The sequence below is a fragment of the Bombina bombina genome, chromosome 4, assembly GCF_027579735.1.
Source record: "Bombina bombina isolate aBomBom1 chromosome 4, aBomBom1.pri, whole genome shotgun sequence".
NCBI classification, from domain to species: domain Eukaryota; kingdom Metazoa; phylum Chordata; class Amphibia; order Anura; family Bombinatoridae; genus Bombina; species Bombina bombina.
This window is the reverse complement of record NC_069502.1, coordinates 298,818,635-298,838,348: the sequence shown is the minus strand read 5'-3', so window position 1 is coordinate 298,838,348 and position 19,714 is coordinate 298,818,635.

Sequence of the window (19,714 nt, the reverse complement as noted above, 5' to 3'; positions counted from 1 at the left end):
GGAGCGGCGGAATAGGGGTAAATATCTTTCTTATAGTTTGGGGTGCGGGGGAATAGGGGTTAATAACATTATTATAGTGGCAGTGATGTCGGGGAGCGGCAGAATAGGGGTTAATACATTTTATTAGTCGCAGCTATGTCGGGAGTGGCAGATTAGGGGTTAATAAGTTTAATTTAGTGTTTGTGATGTGGGAGGGCAGCGGGATAGGGGTTAATAGGTAGTTTATGGCTGTTAGTGTACTTTGTAACATTTTAGTTATGAGTTTTGTGTAATAGTTTTGTTGCATAAAACTCATAACTACTGGTCTCAGATTGCGGAACGGATCGTGTCAGTATAGGCTGGAATGCAAGCATTTTAGCCTCACCGTACAACTTGTAATGGCAACGCTATTGAAATCCCACACAAAAACTTCATTTTTTTTAAGTGCAGGACTGACGTTGCGTTACAGACTAAAATGCTTGCTGTATAGCTATAATAAAAAGACTCGTAATGGCTGCATTCCAGTTTTTTACGCTGAAATTGACATTTTTTTCAGCGTTAAAACCGGAACGCAAAATTTGTAATCTAGGTGTAAATGCAGAAAAGCTTGTACCTTTTTTTAGAGTAATGGTTTTAACTGCATGAACAAATCAAAAAACAAATTTTCTTTCAATGCATTTGTTCAATTTTTTTTTTTTTGTTTTTTTATTAAAGGACTGTTAGTATTTTTTGGTTTACTGACGAATGCAATAAATAAGGATTTTTTTAATTTTTTTTTACATTTGTTTGAATCCGAATACACATGTCTAATTCTCATGCACTTTTATCAGAACACTTAAAATATTGTACTCACAGACTACATTATATTTTTTTCATCATCACATAACACTGCAGGGCTCAGAGACAGTCTTTTAGCTTTTAGTAGTAATGGGTCAGAGCAGATTAGTAACCATGGTTACTGATTAGCTGATTATTTCTAGTTAAGAAATCTGGCCTGTTGAGGTACGTGAGGACGGTAGTTGAGAAAAACTGGCATACAGTATATACATAGGGTGATAATGTCCATAAAGCAGAAATACAAATAGTGTATAACCAAGTTCTTTGACGAATGGGCTGTTCCTTTTCAGATGGTGAGGCACACCATATAGTAAAGCTGCTGAGATTTAAAGGTACCTCATAGTGTAATATAATCTAATACTAAAGCACCAAACTCAAACACCACTCAACTAAAACAGAAGTAAATCCAACAGTGAAGTGTGTCATCAGATGCTACTTAAAGGGACATGAAACCCAAAACATTTCTTTCATGATTTTTTTTTTTTAAATCTTTATTTACAACCAGCAATGTGTAAAGGATACCAAAATAAATGTAAGCCCTGCACAGGGCGCAATAGAGAGATACAAAATATATATAAATAAATCAATTAAATATTCAAAAAGGATAAGGTATGTATCTTTCCGATTTTAACTGCACATTGTTGGTATTTTATGTTTTACAATGAGAGAAAAGAAAAAGAAAACAAAAACAAAAATAAAAACACAAAGGGCATATTAGATATTCAATTTCACTGGGAGGGAGGGCTTTTATAAACGCTGACCATTTAAGAAAAAACCTGCTGATATCCCAATCATTATCTAGATTTGTAGATTAGTATCAAACTGTTCAAGGATACATTGTTTCCTTAAGCAGTTCTTAATTTCCAATATACTGGGAACTGTTTGCATTTTCCATTTTTTGAAGATGAGGTATCTAGCGGCCAATATAGCCATATTGATAATTTTAGTGTTGGCTTGCTTATTCTCAAAATTCGGCCGAAGAAAGACTATGTTTATTGATGACAGAGACAAACAGGGGATATGCAATATTTTGCTAATTTTTGGGCAGGTCCATATCATGTGCAGAAGGTTCACCGAAGGGAAAGAGCATTTAGGACAAACACTGAAATTAATGTTTCCACATTTAAATCCCTTTTCTGGAGTGAAATGAGACATGTAGAGTAGCTTCAAATGAGACTCCATCCAAGAAGAGGAGAGAGTTACTCAAATAACTTCTTGGATTGAAGAGTAGGGTAGTTTAGGATCCAGTTCTTGCATTAACCATGCAGCCCACTTGATGCAAATCTTATCAAGATTAACTATGCCCCTGTCAGATGCCAAGATAATGTAACAAGGGGTGATTGACATATGTCCATTTTTGACTAGGGCGAGCCAATTCTCAATAATCCCTAGGGACCAATTCCAGACATAGTCATTTATAAGTTTTAATGCATAATGTCTCACCTGGAGATATGCAAAGAAGTTTTTATGTGGGAGATTGAATTCTGTTCTAAGAGAATCAAATGATTTGACACAACTTCTCTCCGAATCTAGTATCTGGCATACATTGGAAAAGCCTACAGATTTCCATTTTAGAAAAAATGTTGAATGTAGTCCTGCTTGAAACTGAGGGTTCCCCAGAAATGGGATATATCTCGAAACACGATATTCTATGGCTAATGTATTGCAAATCTTTTTCCATGCTAAAATTGGATTATATATAGATCTCAGTTTTTTTTATTTCAGATGGACTGAAGCTAGTATCACAGTGGATAAGTGACAAGAGAGAGAAAGGGTTCGTTATACTTTTTTCAAGATAATTATTTGTGACATAATCTCTTGAGAATAACCAATCGGTTACTATACAAGCTAAAAAAACATGATTATAAGCCCTGGGATCAGGTAGAGCCAGGCCGCCATATTTTATAGGAAAAGAGAGTTTTGAAAGTGAGATTCTAGGCCTCCTATTTTGCCATATGAAGGATCTCAAAAGAGAGTTGAAAAAAATTATATCTTTCCTCTTTAAGAGCAAGGGGGTATTCTGAAGAATATAGAGCATTTTGGGGAGAAGAATCATCTTATATGCTGCTATGCGCCCAGATAAGGAGAGAGGTAAATTATGACAGTTTTTAAAAGTATTTTTAATTTTATTTAAAATTGGAGTGATGTTAAGATTATACCAGGTATCAGGATTAGAAGATATAATTATACCTATATACCTAAAAGAATCTTGAACTACAGTGAAGTACACATTTGTACAAGAATCCCCCGTCTGCTTAATCCAAAGAAGTTCAGATTTTATGGTATTGGCCTTGTACCCTGAGAAAGATCCAAACTGTTGTATAATTGAGAGAAGCCTAGGTATGTTTGTATGGGTATCTGTCGTGTATATAAGAATATCGTCCGCGTAAAGTGCGATCTTTAGCTCCTTCCTGCCTATCTTGATTCCCTCAAGTTGCTGCCTGACTAATATAGCAAGTGGTTCAATAGAGATATCAAAAAGAAGCAGGGAGAGGGGACACCCCTGCCTGGTTCCCCTGTGCAAAGTTATGTCATGGGATAAATGTCCATTAACCACCATCCTAGTGGAGGCCTTTCAATATCATTTTTCAACAAATTTAATAAAATTTTCTCTCAATCCAAACTGCTCCAGAGAGAATAAAAGGTGATCATGGTAAACTGAATCAAAGGCCTTTTCAGCATCTATGGCTATGATTGCCAGATCCGAGTTGGACCCCTTCCCTGTTTGACATAAACCCTCACCTGTCTTAAAATAATCTATGGTGAGGAGAAGATCACTTATTTTAGCAGCAGAATTTCTGTTCTTCAGTATTAATAATAGAAGGAAGGAAAGATTAAAGCCGTTGAGCTAGAATGGAAGTTAATAATTTGTAGTCTGTGTTCAGAAGGGCAATGGGAATATAAGACTCCTTCAAAGCTGGATCTTTCCCCTGTTTTAATATCAAAGTTGTGTACAAAGCTGCAAAATTAGCTGTAGGTTCATTACCCCCCCCTCTCTCTCTCTCTCTCTCTCTCTCTCTCTCTCTATATATATATATATATATATATATATATATATATAATTAAATAGGGAAGTTAAATGAGGTGTTAGGGTGGAAGATATCATTTTGTAAAATTCATTGGGAAGTGCATCCGGACCAGATGCTTTATTATGAGGCAGCTTTTGAATTGCATTAGCCACTTCTGACTCAGTTATAGGAGAGTACAGATCTTCAAGTACGGCGGGTGTTAGTGAGGGGAAAGAGATTTTACTCCAGAAGTCCTCACGCTCCCGAATATTTGAAATTCTGGGAGAGTATAAATCACTATAGTACTTAAAGAAAACTTGCACAAGTTCTTCCGGTGATCTAAGATTTTGGCCTTCAACATGTAGGGAGTCTATCATCTGGGAACCTTTATCCCGCTTAACAAGTTTTGCTAGAAGTTTCCCTGTCTTATTCCCATATCTGTACAATTTTGCTTGAAATCTAATGTCCTTCTGTGCTGACTTATATAATAAAAACGAGTCTCTCTCCCCTATCTCCGCCGAGATATACTTGGCCCAATTCTGCAGCGTTTTTTCAATTAAGTAAGAATTCTAAGCATTTGTAACTGCCCGCAGAAGTTCTTTCTCCCACCTTTTACATTTCTTAGTCCTCATAATACTATATGCTAAAATTTCCCCCATTAGCACCGCTTTTGCAGTTTCCCAAAATAACGCAGGACGATTCATAGATTCGGAATTAAATGAAGCAAATTCCCCAAATTTACCCTTAAGTCAATTTTTAAATTTGAAATCAGAGGCTTAAAATGTAGGAAAAATAAACGATTATTCGTGTGTGAGAGATCATTAGGCTGAAACTCAAGACAAATAGGGGCATGATCAGAGATACCAATGGGTAAAATTTGAGCCAAAACTTTCAATTTACTAACGCCTAGATTTAGAGTTCTGCGTTAGCCGTCAAAACCAGCGTTAGGGGGTCCTAACGCTGGTTTTGGCCGCCCACTGGTATTTAGAGTCAGTCAGGAAAGGGTCTAACGCTCACTTTCCTGCCGTGACTTTTCCATACCGCAGATCCCCCTACGCCAATTGCGTAGCCTATCTTTTCAATGGGATCTTTCTAACGCCGGTATTTAGAGTCTTGGCTGAAGTGAGCGTTAGAAATCTAACGACAAAACTCCAGCCACAGAGAAAAGCCAGGAGTTAAGAGCTTTCTGGGCTAACGCCGGTTCATAAGGCTCTTAACTACTGTGCTCTAAAGTACACTAACACCCATAAACTACCTATGTACCCCTAAACCGAGGCCCCCCCACATCGCCGCCACTCTAATAACATTTTTTAACCCCTAATCTGCCGACCGCACACCGCCGCAACCTACATTATCCCTATGTACCTCTAATCTGCTGCCCCTAACACCGCCGACCCCTACATAATATTTATTAACCCCTAATCTGCCCCCCCAACGTCGCCGCTAGCTTACCTACAATAATTAACCCCTAATCTGCCGACCGGACCTCACCGCTACTATAATAAATGTAGTAACCCCTAAAGCTAAGTCTAACCCTAACACTAACACCCCCCTAAATTAAATATAATTTTAATCTAACGAAATAAAATAAATCTTATTAAATAAATTATTCCTATTTAAATCTTAATACTTACCTGTAAAATAAACCCTAATATAGCTACAATATAAATTATAATTATATTGTAGTTATTTTAGGATTAATATTTATTTTACAGGCAACTTTGTATTTATTTTAACCAGGTACAATATCTATTAAATAGTTAATAACTATTTAATAGCTACCTAGTTAAAATAATTACAAAATTACCTGTAAAATAAATCCTAACCTAAGTTACAATTAAACCTAACACTACACTATCAATAAATTAATTACATACAAATACCTACAAATAAATACAATTAAATAAACTAACTAAAGTACAAAAAATAAAAAAAAGAACTAAGTTACAAAAAATAAAAAAAATAATTTACAAACATTATAAAAATATTACAACAATTTTAAGCTAATTACACCTACTCTAAGCCCCCTAATAAAATAACAAAGCCCCCCAAAATAAAAAAATGTCCTACCCTATTCTAAAATAAAATTTGAAAAGCTCTTTTACCTTACCAGCCCTTAAAAGGGCCTTTTCCGGGGCATGCCCCAAAGAATTCTGCTCTTTTGCCTGTAAAAAAAAACATACAATACCCCCCCAACATTACAACCCACCGCCCACATACCCCTAATCTAAACCAAACCCCCCTTAAATAAACCTAACACTAAGCCCCTGAAGATCTTCCTACCTTATCTTCACCACGCCGGGTATCACCGATCCGTCCAGAAGAGGGTCCGAAGTCTTCCTCCTATCCGGGCGATGTCTTCATACAAGCGGGGGCTGAAGAGGTCCATCATCCGGCTGAAGTCTTCATCCAAGCGGGGGCTGAAGAGGTCCATTCCCGGCTGAAGTCTTCATCAAAGCGGGGGCTGAAGAGGTCCATCATCCGGCTCAAGTGTTCTATCAAACGGCATCTTCAATCTTCTTTCTTCATCCCGCCAACGCGGAACATCCATCCTGGCCGACGACTTCCCGATGAATGACGGTTCCTTTAAGGGACGTCATCCGAGATGGCGTCCATCGAATTCCGATTGGCTGATAGGATTCTATCAGCCAATCGGAATTAAGGTAGGAAAATTCTGATTGGCTGATTGAATCAGCCAATCAGATTCAAGTTCAATTATTTTAACTATGTAGCTATTAAATAGTTATTAACTATTTAATAGCTATTGTACCTGGTTAAAATAAATACAAAGTTGCCTGTAAAATAAATATTAATCCTAAAATAGCTACAATATAATTATTATTTATATTGTAGCTATATTAGGGTTTATTTTACAGGTAAGTATTTAGCTTTAAATAGGAATAATTTATTTAATAAGATTTATTTTATTTCGTTAGAATAAAATTATATTTAATTTAGGGGGGTGTTAGAGTTAGGGTTAGACTTAGCTTTAGGGGTTAATACATTTATTAGAGTAGCGGTGAGGTCCAGTTGGCAGATTAGGGGTTAATACTTTAAATTAGGTGTCAGTGATGTTAGGGAGGGCAGATTAGGGGTTAATACTATTTATTATAGGGTTTTTGAGGCGGGAGTGAGGCGGATTAGAGGTTCAAAAAAAGATAGAGAGGGGGCGCCCTAAGTGTAAGAGAGGGAATGTGACCAAATAAATCTATACTTATATATCTATATATTAAGTACCTGTGTTAGAGATTAGTACTAACAAATCTGAAAAATACTAGTGAGAAATCAATATAATATGCTGTGTATACCAATATCAATGTGAATAAAGAGTGGTAAATAATACAATGTGCAATATTATGCAGTAAAAATTAGTGACAATGTAATACAAAGTGAAACAAATAATATGCAATCATACAAACACAATGGTAATAAAGTGAAAGTCTCTATTGGGATGGGAGGCAGCTATCTGTGGTGATCCAGGCCAGGATCCAGGAGCGGCAATCTATGAAAAGAAAAAACAGAAGCGCCACATGGCCCAATATTGTTTGTTCAGAGATGGATAAATCTTAAGGTGATGAGTAAACTCACGTTTAGTAGAGCACCTCAATTAGTGCTAGATATACGGTCTGGGATCTATTAGGTCACCCAGAAGACCAACCTCCTGCACAGGAACTGATGTCTATATAGGCGAGAGGGAGACACAGGTGCCAATATGGCCTAGTATTGCTGGTGCAAAGGTGTCAATACAAGCAAAGAGAAGAATAATACTCACAAAGTTTGAAGCACCTCTTGTGGTGCTATAGAGGCATGAAGGGGTCAATTCAGTCACCCAACAGACTTCTAGCCAGAGATACAAATGGATCCAAAGGTACAAAGGATCCCACAACTGGTCCAGAAAAACGAATATTCCTCCAGAGAGGGATAAAAGATATATGTCCCAAAGAAAAATGCAGCAAGTGTTCAAAATATTAAAAAGTGATTTTAATAAAAATTATAAAAATAACAGGCAACGCGTTTCTCAGCAGATAGCTGTTTCATCAGGCTTCATAAAATGTTTACTGAACACTTGCTAGATATACCCTAAACCTAAACTGATTAATATTAAACAGGTGGTAGTGGGAGGGATCCACTTAATCAGTAATATGATCTTAACCAATCGGTTGTTACCATATAGGTCCCACATTAAAAACATAAACATAAACATAGACAGTTTATAATACAATATACAATGCATAAAACAGATTTCATACATTCCTAATTGTCCTACAGTTTGTTTGATCAAAAATATTTGGAAGAACTTCAAGACAACTTTTAGAAATTATTATACCTTATTTTTGAGAGTAATAGTAATGAGGCACACATTAAAGTATAGACCTCATGTCAACTATAACCAGTGTGGGAGGCGGTGATTAATAGCAATTTTTATGTATATATTTTTCTTGTTAGTGTCACATTTGATATTGATCTAAACTTATGATGGTCATACCTTGTTATGATTGACATGTTGTCTAATGACAAATTAGTTTCAGATGATATGCGTGATGAGAGCAGACAGAGCACAGCAATTCCAATACTAGTGAACGTTAAGTTATTTTAAAGACATAAATAAATGTCTCAGTCAGCTGTTAAGTCGTAGTTTCTAATTTGGTTGTAATTTGAATTCGCCGCTGACTAAGTCGGCGTCTACAGGCGCTCAATGCGCATGACAAGCCATAGTCAGATGTGGCCCAATCACTGCGTGCGCTCGAGAATAGGCGTTGACAGTAGCCACATTCCTCCTCTGCGCTGAGTGCGCATGCCCGGCCCCAATGCGCTGGGTGCGCATGCCCGGCTACAATGAGTCTGTCAAGTGAGGATCATATAATAGCGATCCTAATCCAGATACGTGGCACTGGCTGATAGGTATATAATGATAAGGGGCGTGAGATGTGTTATAACCACGGTGCATCTTTTTAATCTTTAATAAGTAAAAATATCATTGTACCCGTGAGGGGGCTGAAATATGGGAATTGACTAGAGCGACCACTAGAATTATCTAGTATAGAAAGAACTTGTGTTGCGCCAATGAAGGGGCCAATAAAGAGAGAACGTTCTCTAGGCGAACACTAAAATTATCTGATAGGAAGATAAGCATTACTGTCAGTTCATACTAATAATGTCATATAGATTACAACGTTGGGGCATAGATCTGCAGTAAATACTACAGCTACAGTGGTTTCTAACACTAATAAGAGATGTATCAGATAAAGAGCAGTGTTTATGACTAGTGAGCAATCCCATAGGATAGTCGATGTGATTTCAAGAGGGCCACTAATGTCCCAGATATGTGTAAAACAATAATAGCAAGGGTTCATGTCTCATAATGTAGAGGCGCAAAATATTTTGGATCCGGTAAAGTACATAGGGTAATATATTGTTTTTTCCAATATAAAAACATAATGATAACTAAAACGTATGTAATGTGCATAATAGTCATATAAAACTACCATTAGATCTAATCCCAAATATATATTTAAGTACATCAAGATGGAAAACATGAGATATACCACTTCAAGATAAGATAATATTAAGAGATACCAATAAATGGTCAAAACTGTATATCAGAAATTTAAGTGACAGATGTGATAGCAATCTTTATATCATCAAATCCAATCAAAGTAGCACACTAATCTATAATGGGTTAAATAATATTGTCTAAAATATCTAAATGTGATAGATTGCTGTAATTGTTCAATCTATGAACAACTTATATATAGATGTATGATTGGGGAATATCTCTCCAATCTATAAAGGACATCTCTAATGTGACATAATCTTCACAACAAAGACAACTATACTAACTAGTTAGTTGTATTATTCTATCAGATGAGTGATCAGAGTGAAAAAACTAATACCAATCTCTCAAGGGATTATCTAGTGAGACTAGGTGTCCACAAAGAATGTGGACACATGAGGATAAGTAGCTAGTTATATAAATCAAAGAGGGCCTATAGCAACAAATATCTGGTGGATTCATGGGATTTGTGGATTTATTGCGTCCACAGGTTTGTGTATATATGCAACAAAAATATATGCACTTATAATTATATGCACACACACCCACCCACCCGCACAACCAAATATACGCAAGAAGGTTAGAAATGTATATATATGGTCGGAGGACAAATTTGTCAATTTCAAAGAGTGTAGCCAGTTCTTATATCTAGAAAGATGGACTTTTATTCATAAATCAAATGCTGCCAAATCCACACATTCATTAAGGCCTTCAGGGGCCAATGTGTGTAATTTGTGGATCCAGTAAGTCTCTCTACGTCGTAGAGTGAGCATAGCATTATGGCTGTTTCGGGAAATTTGTTCTATAGGAAGTATGGAGAGTGTTTTAGCACTACCTTTGTGTGCATAAGCACAATGCCTGGAGAGGCTATGTTTCAAAAATTTCCTTTTGATGTTATAAGTGTGTTCGCCCCATCGTTTTTTGATGGTGCGTCCGGTACGTCCTACGTATTGGACCCCACACACACAACTGACAAGATAGACAACGTAGGTGGACTCACATGACATCCTCTTTGTAATTTTGAATTGTTCTCCTGTTTGATTGGAAGAAAAAGTGTTTGTTCCACTTCGCACGACTTTACACATGTTACACCTCGATTTGAGGCATTTGAATATTCCATGTCTTGGTAAAAAATTGCCCAAAAAGGTCCTATTGGTTCCTATGTTGTAGTTGTGATCGCCCACCTTATCCCTCACCACTTTGCTGGGGGCCAGTTTGTTCTTGAGTGTGGGTGCCCTTCTAAATACTACCCTCGGTTTTCTGGAAATATATTCCTTAAGATATGGATCATTACAAATAATGGGCCAATGTTTGTGGATTATTTGCTTGATTTGTCTAAATTGGTTACTATACCCGGTAATGAATAATGGTGTTTCTAGCATCTCTTTAGACTGTTGTGTGGTGACAGATTTTTTGTTATTTTTCTTTTTGTTTTCTGCTAAGTATTTGTCTCTATCGTCTTCTAAAGCTCTAAGATAGCCCTTAAGTATCAGATCCAAGGGATAACCCTTCTCTAGGAACCTATCCTTTAATACTTGGGATTGTACTATATAGCTTTCAATTGTACTGCAGTTCCGCCTAATGCGTCGGAACTGTCCGTATGGTACATTCTTTTTCCAACTATGGTAATGGTTGCTGTTATAATCCAAAAAGCTGTTACAATCTACCTTTTTAAAAAAGGTTTCAGATATAATGGTTCCAACTTCTGAGAAAGATAGTAAGAGATCCAGATACTCTATCTTGGAGGGCTGGATGTTACTAGTAAAAGTTAGACCAAATTCGTTTTCATTCAAAGATGATGAATATACTAGAGCCTCTTCGTATGAGCCCTTAAAAATTAAAATCAAATCGTCAATATACCGGCCATAGAACACCAGACCCGCACCCATAGGAGACCCATATACATGAGTCTCCTCAAATTTGCCCATATAAAGATTGGCAAAACTGGGTGCGAATCTGGTGCCCATGGCCGTACCCTTGACTTGGAGATGGTATTTGCCTTGATAGATAAAATAATTGTGGTGTAATATAAAACGGATAATTTCTAGAATAAACAGCTGTTGCTTTGGGGGCATATAAATGTCAGTTTTCAAATATGCTTCAACAGCTGACAATCCTTTGTCGTGAGGAATGTTGGAGTATAAGGAACTCACGTCACTTGTAATCCACCAGATATTGGATTCAGTTGTTACATTATCCAGACTCATCAATTTGTTAAGTAGGTCGGTAGAGTCTCTAATGAAAGAGGGGAGTGTTACTACGTATTTTTGTAGAAATGAATCTACGTACGCAGATAGGTGATCGGTGAGGCTGTCGATGCCAGCCACTATAGGGCGTCCGGGAGGATTAGACGCATCTTTGTGTATTTTCGGAAGATGGTAGTAGAAAGCTACACAAAACAATATATTACCCTATGTACTTTACCGGATCCAAAATATTTTGCGCCTCTACATTATGAGACATGAACCCTTGCTATTATTGTTTTACACATATCTGGGACATTAGTGGCCCTCTTGAAATCACATCGACTATCCTATGGGATTGCTCACTAGTCATAAACACTGCTCTTTATCTGATACATCTCTTATTAGTGTTAGAAACCACTGTAGCTGTAGTATTTACTGCAGATCTATGCCCCAACGTTGTAATCTATATGACATTATTAGTATGAACTGACAGTAATGCTTATCTTCCTATCAGATAATTTTAGTGTTCGCCTAGAGAACGTTCTCTCTTTATTGGCCCCTTCATTGGCGCAACACAAGTTCTTTCTATACTAGATAATTCTAGTGGTCGCTCTAGTCAATTCCCATATTTCGGCCCCCTCACGGGTACAATGATATTTTTACTTATTAAAGATTAAAAAGATGCACCGTGGTTATAACACATCTCACGCCCCTTATCATTATATACCTATCAGCCAGTGCCACGTATCTGGATTAGGATCGCTATTATATGATCCTCACTTGACAGACTCATTGTAGCCGGGCATGCGCACCCAGCGCATTGGGGCCGGGCATGCGCACTCAGCGCAGAGGAGGAATGTGGCTACTGTCAACGCCTATTCTCGAGCGCACGCAGTGATTGGGCCACATCTGACTATGGCTTGTCATGCGCATTGAGCGCCTGTAGACGCCGACTTAGTCAGCGGCAAATTCAAATTACAACCAAATTAGAAACTACGACTTAACAGCTGACTGAGACATTTATTTATGTCTTTAAAATAACTTAACGTTCACTAGTATTGGAATTGCTGTGCTCTGTCTGCTCTCATCACGCATATCATCTGAAACTAATTTGTCATTAGACAACATGTCAATCATAACAAGGTATGACCATCATAAGTTTAGATCAATATCAAATGTGACACTAACAAGAAAAATATATACATAAAAATTGCTATTAATCACCACCTCCCACACTGGTTATAGTTGACATGAGGTCTATACTTTAATGTGTGCCTCATTACTATTACTCTCAAAAATAAGGTATAATAATTTCTAAAAGTTGTCTTGAAGTTCTTCCAAATATTTTTGATCAAACAAACTGTAGGACAATTAGGAATGTATGAAATCTGTTTTATGCATTGTATATTGTATTATAAACTGTCTATGTTTATGTTTATGTTTTTAATGTGGGACCTATATGGTAACAACCGATTGGTTAAGATCATATTACTGATTAAGTGGATCCCTCCCACTACCACCTGTTTAATATTAATCAGTTTAGGTTTAGGGTATATCTAGCAAGTGTTCAGTAAACATTTTATGAAGCCTGATGAAACAGCTATCTGCTGAGAAACGCGTTGCCTGTTATTTTTATAATTTTTATTAAAATCACTTTTTAATATTTTGAACACTTGCTGCATTTTTCTTTGGGACATATATCTTTTATCCCTCTCTGGAGGAATATTCGTTTTTCTGGACCAGTTGTGGGATCCTTTGTACCTTTGGATCCATTTGTATCTCTGGCTAGAAGTCTGTTGGGTGACTGAATTGACCCCTTCATGCCTCTATAACACCACAAGAGGTGCTTCACACTTTGTGAGTATTATTCTTCTCTTTGCTTGTATTGACACCTTTGCACCAGCAATACTAGGCCATATTGGCACCTGTGTCTCCCTCTCGCCTATATAGACATCAGTTCCTGTGCAGGAGGTTGGTCTTCTGGGTGACCTAATAGATCCCAGACCGTATATCTAGCACTAATTGAGGTGCTCTACTAAACGTGAGTTTACTCATCACCTTAAGATTTATCCATCTCTGAACAAACAATATTGGGCCATGTGGCGCTTCTGTTTTTTCTTTTCACGGATTAGAGGTTAATAACTTTATTATATTAGCGGTCCGGTCGGAAGATTAGAGGTTAATAATTGTAGGTAGGTGGCGGCGACATTGGGGGCGGCAGATTAGGGGTTAATCTCCCTTTCTTGGCAACATAATACAAACTATTTGTTACACTTTAGGGATTAAGATTGGACACTATATGCTCTGTCACTTAAGTCCACATTCCTATTGGACTTTGAATGTTACTGCTAGGATTGGTAGCCTCAGAATGACAAGGTCATCTGTTTGGCCACACCGCAACAATAATGAAATAGTTTGATAGATGCTCAAGCCGTTTCAAATTGACCCATATTTTGCTACAAATACTCTAATCACAGTTACCAATAAGAATTGCAACTTGTTGTAAAACTTTTATAAATCAGACAAGCATGTATACTTAGATCGCTAAAGATTTCAGAAGGGTAGCTTACTGGTTGGGCCACTTCCTGTAGCTGCTGTTTGGTTATTACCTGAACCGGAACCGAAGCGGTTACAAGATTTTTATAGTAGCAGCAGAATACAAATGTGTTTTAAGTCCCAGAGTAGGGCGATCAATATACCAGATTAGCTCTTGTATCTTTAAAATGTATATTAGCCGAAACCCACCTTACAGCAGCTAAGGACACTAACTATAGTTAGGTTAACTAACACTACAGTGATTGACTATCACGCTAAACTTACTACAGATTATTAAGCTTATTTTGTGGGGTGAACTTAGAGTTATGGTATGACAATGACTGACTTAAGCAGTATCTGATAAGAACACAACGTTATCCAAGCCTATACTTATATAACAATATCTGCAATAACAAATTACTGATAACGAACAGGCGACAAGTTGCAAGCCAGGAAACATAGGGTTAACTATGAATTGCTGAAGCCCTTAGGAGTATTTATACTAAAAAACTCTTTTAGACTTAGTATGAACAAACAATTTAACTAACAAACCTCAGGTTTAACCCCAAACTGAAGGTACATTGTGTTATGTTTACTAAGCGATACTTGAGGGTTTATATTGGAACATTTGACAGTAATAAACTTAAATATCAAACAAATCTCAGGTGCATTTCAGCATCTTAGCTTGATTGTAAACTCGAAGGGGATTGTATAACGTTTACCTAATGATACCTATGTGTGAATATTGGTACCTTCTATAGCAGTATATATAAACTGCTTGTTACAAAGAAGGCTAACACTTACCACATCACAGCAGTATCCAAGGCTTAATATACTGTCATTGAGCAAGCAATACGTGGCAAGCCAGGAATATCAGATTAATTAATAATTGTAGATCACAGTCACTTATGCCCCCAGTATTATTTATATTACAAATCGCAGCAGCTTAGTTTAACTATTAATCTGAGGGGACCTGTGTTATGTCTACTCAGTGATACCTGTGTGCTAATTTTCAAACTATATATAGCAGTATAACTAAATAAAGTTTAACACCCACCAGGACACATCAATATCCAAGGTCTAGTACTTATTGATATTGATAACACATAAAAAAACCTCTCTGTACGAATTGAATCTGCACTTGCTAAGGATCGCACATACTGCTCGCGACAATAATACCATTGACCAAGTAGTATTGCAACCTCTAAGTTTACAATAATACTCATGAAGTGAGTGGACCAATATCCTATATTATACTATGGTAACTAAGAGGCAAATGGAGGGGTATTATTGAGCTACTTACTCTAGTATATATACAATGCCTGGTGCAATTTACATGGTAAATGTTTACCAGAATATAGCAGTACTTGTGGTTGTGTAATAATCTAATAGTGAGAATATACAATTCTCTATGGCAACTGAACCAACACCATTTATACAATTCACACAGTTTTTTAGCTATAACCAATTTAGCTAGATAGAATATTTAACTCACTGCCAATTCAGATCAATTCAGTGTTATGGGTCAACACTTTATAGAATCGGATCAATGAGCAGGACTTTATGCTAGTGATTTTTACACATCACTAACTCATACGATTATTTGTGGCCAAGTGTTTTTTAACACACAGATAACTGGGGTACAACCCAGATTCTCCATCCATATGGTACTTAACATACATTGATCATTATTCACTAGGTGATCATATGTCCATAGCTCCTTTGCAACTCTAAGGTATTAATCCACTATATTGAGTTACATTACCAGCAGCTCCTACGGGGAGCACTAATGGTTTTATTATATTAAATTGCAAAAGGTCTATATACTCTACCCAGCACTTACTTACTAAGCTTATTAATCTTTGACTCCTAAGTGTGTTTTTGAAGTGTGTTTTCCAATTTTAACTATGCTTTTAATAAAGGTTAAATTTTATGGTAACTTTTCCCTCTGAGGATAGTTCCATTGTTTTGTAACCCCGTGAGTGCAGTTTATGTAGTCTTTTTCAAGAATAGGTTGGTTCAACCTCTCTTGTCAATTTGTAAAATGTAAAGTCACGTGTATCGGGATTTTGTAATCTCCATATATCATATACTCTGAGATTGTTAAAAATCCTGGAGAAGAGTTTTGACTCTTATCTCTTTTAGTCTTTTTAAGAGCAGAATTCTGTCTCAGTCTGATCCAATCAGCCAATAGGACTGAGCTCGCATTCTATTGGTTGATTGGAACAGCCATAGAATGTGAGCTCAATCCTATTGGTTGATTAGATCAGCCAATAGGATTGAAGCTCAATCCTATTGGCTGATTGCATCAGCCAATAGGAATTTTTCACCTTTAATTTCGATTGGCTGATAAAATTCTATCAGCCAATCGGAATTCAAGGGACGCCATCTTGGATGACGTCCCTTAAAGGAACCTTCATTCTTCATTAGCCCTCGGAAGAAGAGGATGCTCCGCGCCGGATGTCTTGAAGATAGAGCAGCTCCACGCCGGATGGATGAAGATAGAAGATACCGTCTGGATGAAGACTTTTGCCGGCTTGGATGAAGACTTCGGCCCGCTTGGATTAAGTTTTCTGCCGGCTTCGCTGAGGACTTCTGCCGCTTCGTTGAGGATTGATGTCGGGTCTTCAAAAACTGTAAGTGCCATTTTCAGGGCAATGGGGAGCTTAGGTTTTGATCAGGATCATAAGTGGGTAACACTTATAGTATATTTCTTGTTAACCAATCCAAGTCAAATCACTTAAAGTTGTTGAGATCACATTTTTAAATTTTTCAAAATTTTCTTGATTTTTAGTTTGAGCAACTATTCACATATACACACACAGAGGGTTTATCCATATGATTTTCCCAGCCACATTATTCACGTAACAATTTGACACACAATTATTGAGATAATATCACTTTGGCATTATCAGCCTTCACTTCTTATTTATATGGTAGAATCCATAGGCACAATTACACACAGTCAATTTCACTTTGACACTATCAGACTTCAGTTCCCGTTTAGCTATATAGCTACATCACCATCACTTGAGCACTTTATAATTTAAATCACCAAAGAAGAGCACACTTCAATATTGTCATCTCGAAATAAGTAGTTAATTTATTATGGCATTGTAGAAGTGGGGATATATTTAATAAATTCCCCTTCTTTACTTTGCGCTGACAGTAAATCTGACAATATATGAGTAATAAACAGGATCCTGTTCTTATGCAGAGGATCCACATTAAATAGAAAGGTGAAAATGTATTGCTTTGGCATAGTACTATTTCCTCCGTTTACTTCAAATCTAACATCCTTGGATATTTTACCCATGTAATGAAAAGTAGTTTTAATCTCCCTTTCTTGGTAACATAATACAAACTATTCGTTACACTTTAGGGATTAAGATTGGACACTATATGCTCTGTCACTTCAATCAACATTCTATTGGACTTTGAATGTTACTGCTAGGATTGGTAGCCTCAGAATGACATCATCACAAGAGGCGTGTCTACCACGCCTTTAAATAACCGGCTTTTGAGCGGCGCGCTCACTCTTTGATAAAGCCGCAAGGTGAAACATGTTAGGGTCGCTAGGGAATTGGCGAGGAGTCCTTGGAGCTCCTGTATTTTAGTATGCCTTAGGCAGCCTAGTATAATTCTCTCTGATAAACTTAAGGGCTGGTTGTTGGACGTGGTATAATAGGGTTGGAGGAGTTGGCTATTATTTATATTTGTTAACTGACAGAGTGATAACTCCCTTTCACAACCCTAACCGCTATTAGTATGTTTAGTATTTTTTAAATAACAAGGTCATCTGTTTGGCCACACCGCAACAATAATGAAATAGTTTGATAGATGCTCAAGCCGTTTCAAATTGACCCATATTTTGCTACAAATACTCTAATCACAGTTACCAATAAGAATTGCAACTTGTTGTAACACTTTTATAAATCAGACAAGCCTGTATACTTAGATCGCTAAAGATTTCAGAAGGGTAGCTTACTTGTTGGGCCACTGCCTGTAGCTGCTGTTTGGGTATTACCTGAACCAGAACCGAAGCGGTTACAAGATTTTTATAGTAGCAGCAGAATACAAATGTGTTTTAAGTCCCAGAGTAGGGCGATCAATATACCAGATTAGCTCTTGTATCTGTAAAATGTATATTGGCCGAAACCCACCTTACAGCGGCTAAGGACACTAACTATAGTTAGGTTAACTAACACTACAGTGATTGACTATCACGCTAAACTTACTACAGATTATTAAGCTTATTTTGTGGGGTGAACTTAGAGTTATGGTATGACAATGACTGACTTAAGCAGTATCTGATAAGAACACAACATTATCCAAGCCTATACTTATATAACAATATCTGCAATAACAAATTACTGATAACAAACAGGCGACAAGTTGCAAGCCAGGAAACATAGGGTTAACTATGAATTGCTGAAGCCCTTAGGAGTATTTATACTAAAAACCTCTTTTAGACTTAGTATGAACAAACAATTTAACTAACAAACCTCAGGTTTAACCCCAAACTGAAGGTACATTGTGTTATGTTTACTAAGCGATACTTGAGGGTTTATATTGGAACATTTGACAGTAATAAACTTAAATATCAAACAAATCTCAGGTGCATTTCAGCATCTTAGCTTGATTGTAAACTCGAGGGGGATTGTATAACGTTTACCTAATGATACCTATGTGTGAATATTGGTACCTTCTATAGCAGTATATATAAACTGCTTGTTACAAAGAAGGCTAACACTTACCACAACACAGCAGTATCCAAGGCTTAATATACTGTCAATGAGCAAGCAATAAGTGGCAAGCCAGGAATATCAGATTAATTAATAATTGTAGAACACAGTCACTTATGCCCCCAGTATTATTTATATTACAAATCGCAGCAGCTTAGTTTAACTATTAATCTGAGGGGACCTGTGTTATGTCTACTGAGTGATACCTGTGTGCTAATTTTCAAACTATATAAAGCAGTATATGTAAACTGCTTGTTATATAACTAAATACAGTTTAACACCCACCAGGACACATCAATATCCAAGGTCTAGTACTTATTGATATTGATAACACATAACAAAAACTCTCTGTACGAATTGAATCTGCACTTGCTAAGTATCGCACATACTGCTTGCGACAATAATACCATTGACCAAGTAGTATTGCAACCTATAAGTTTACAATAATACTCATGAAGTGAGTGGACCAATATCCTATATTATACTATGGTAACCAAGAGGCAAATGGCGGGGTATTATTGAGCTACTTACTCTAGTATATATACACTGCCTGGTGCAATTTACATGGTAAATTTTTACCAGAATATAGCAGTACTTGTGGTTTTGTAATAATCTAATAGTGAGAATATACAATTCTCTGTGGCAACTGAACCAACACCATTTATACAATTCACACAGTTTTTTAGCTATAATCAATTTAGCTAGATAGAATATTTAACTCACTGCTAATTCAGATCAATTCAGTGTTATGGGTCAACACTTTATAGAATCAGATCAATGAGCAGGAATTTAAGATAGTGATTTTTACACATCACTAACTCATACGATTATTCGTGGCCAAGTGTTTTTTAACACACAGATAACTGGGGT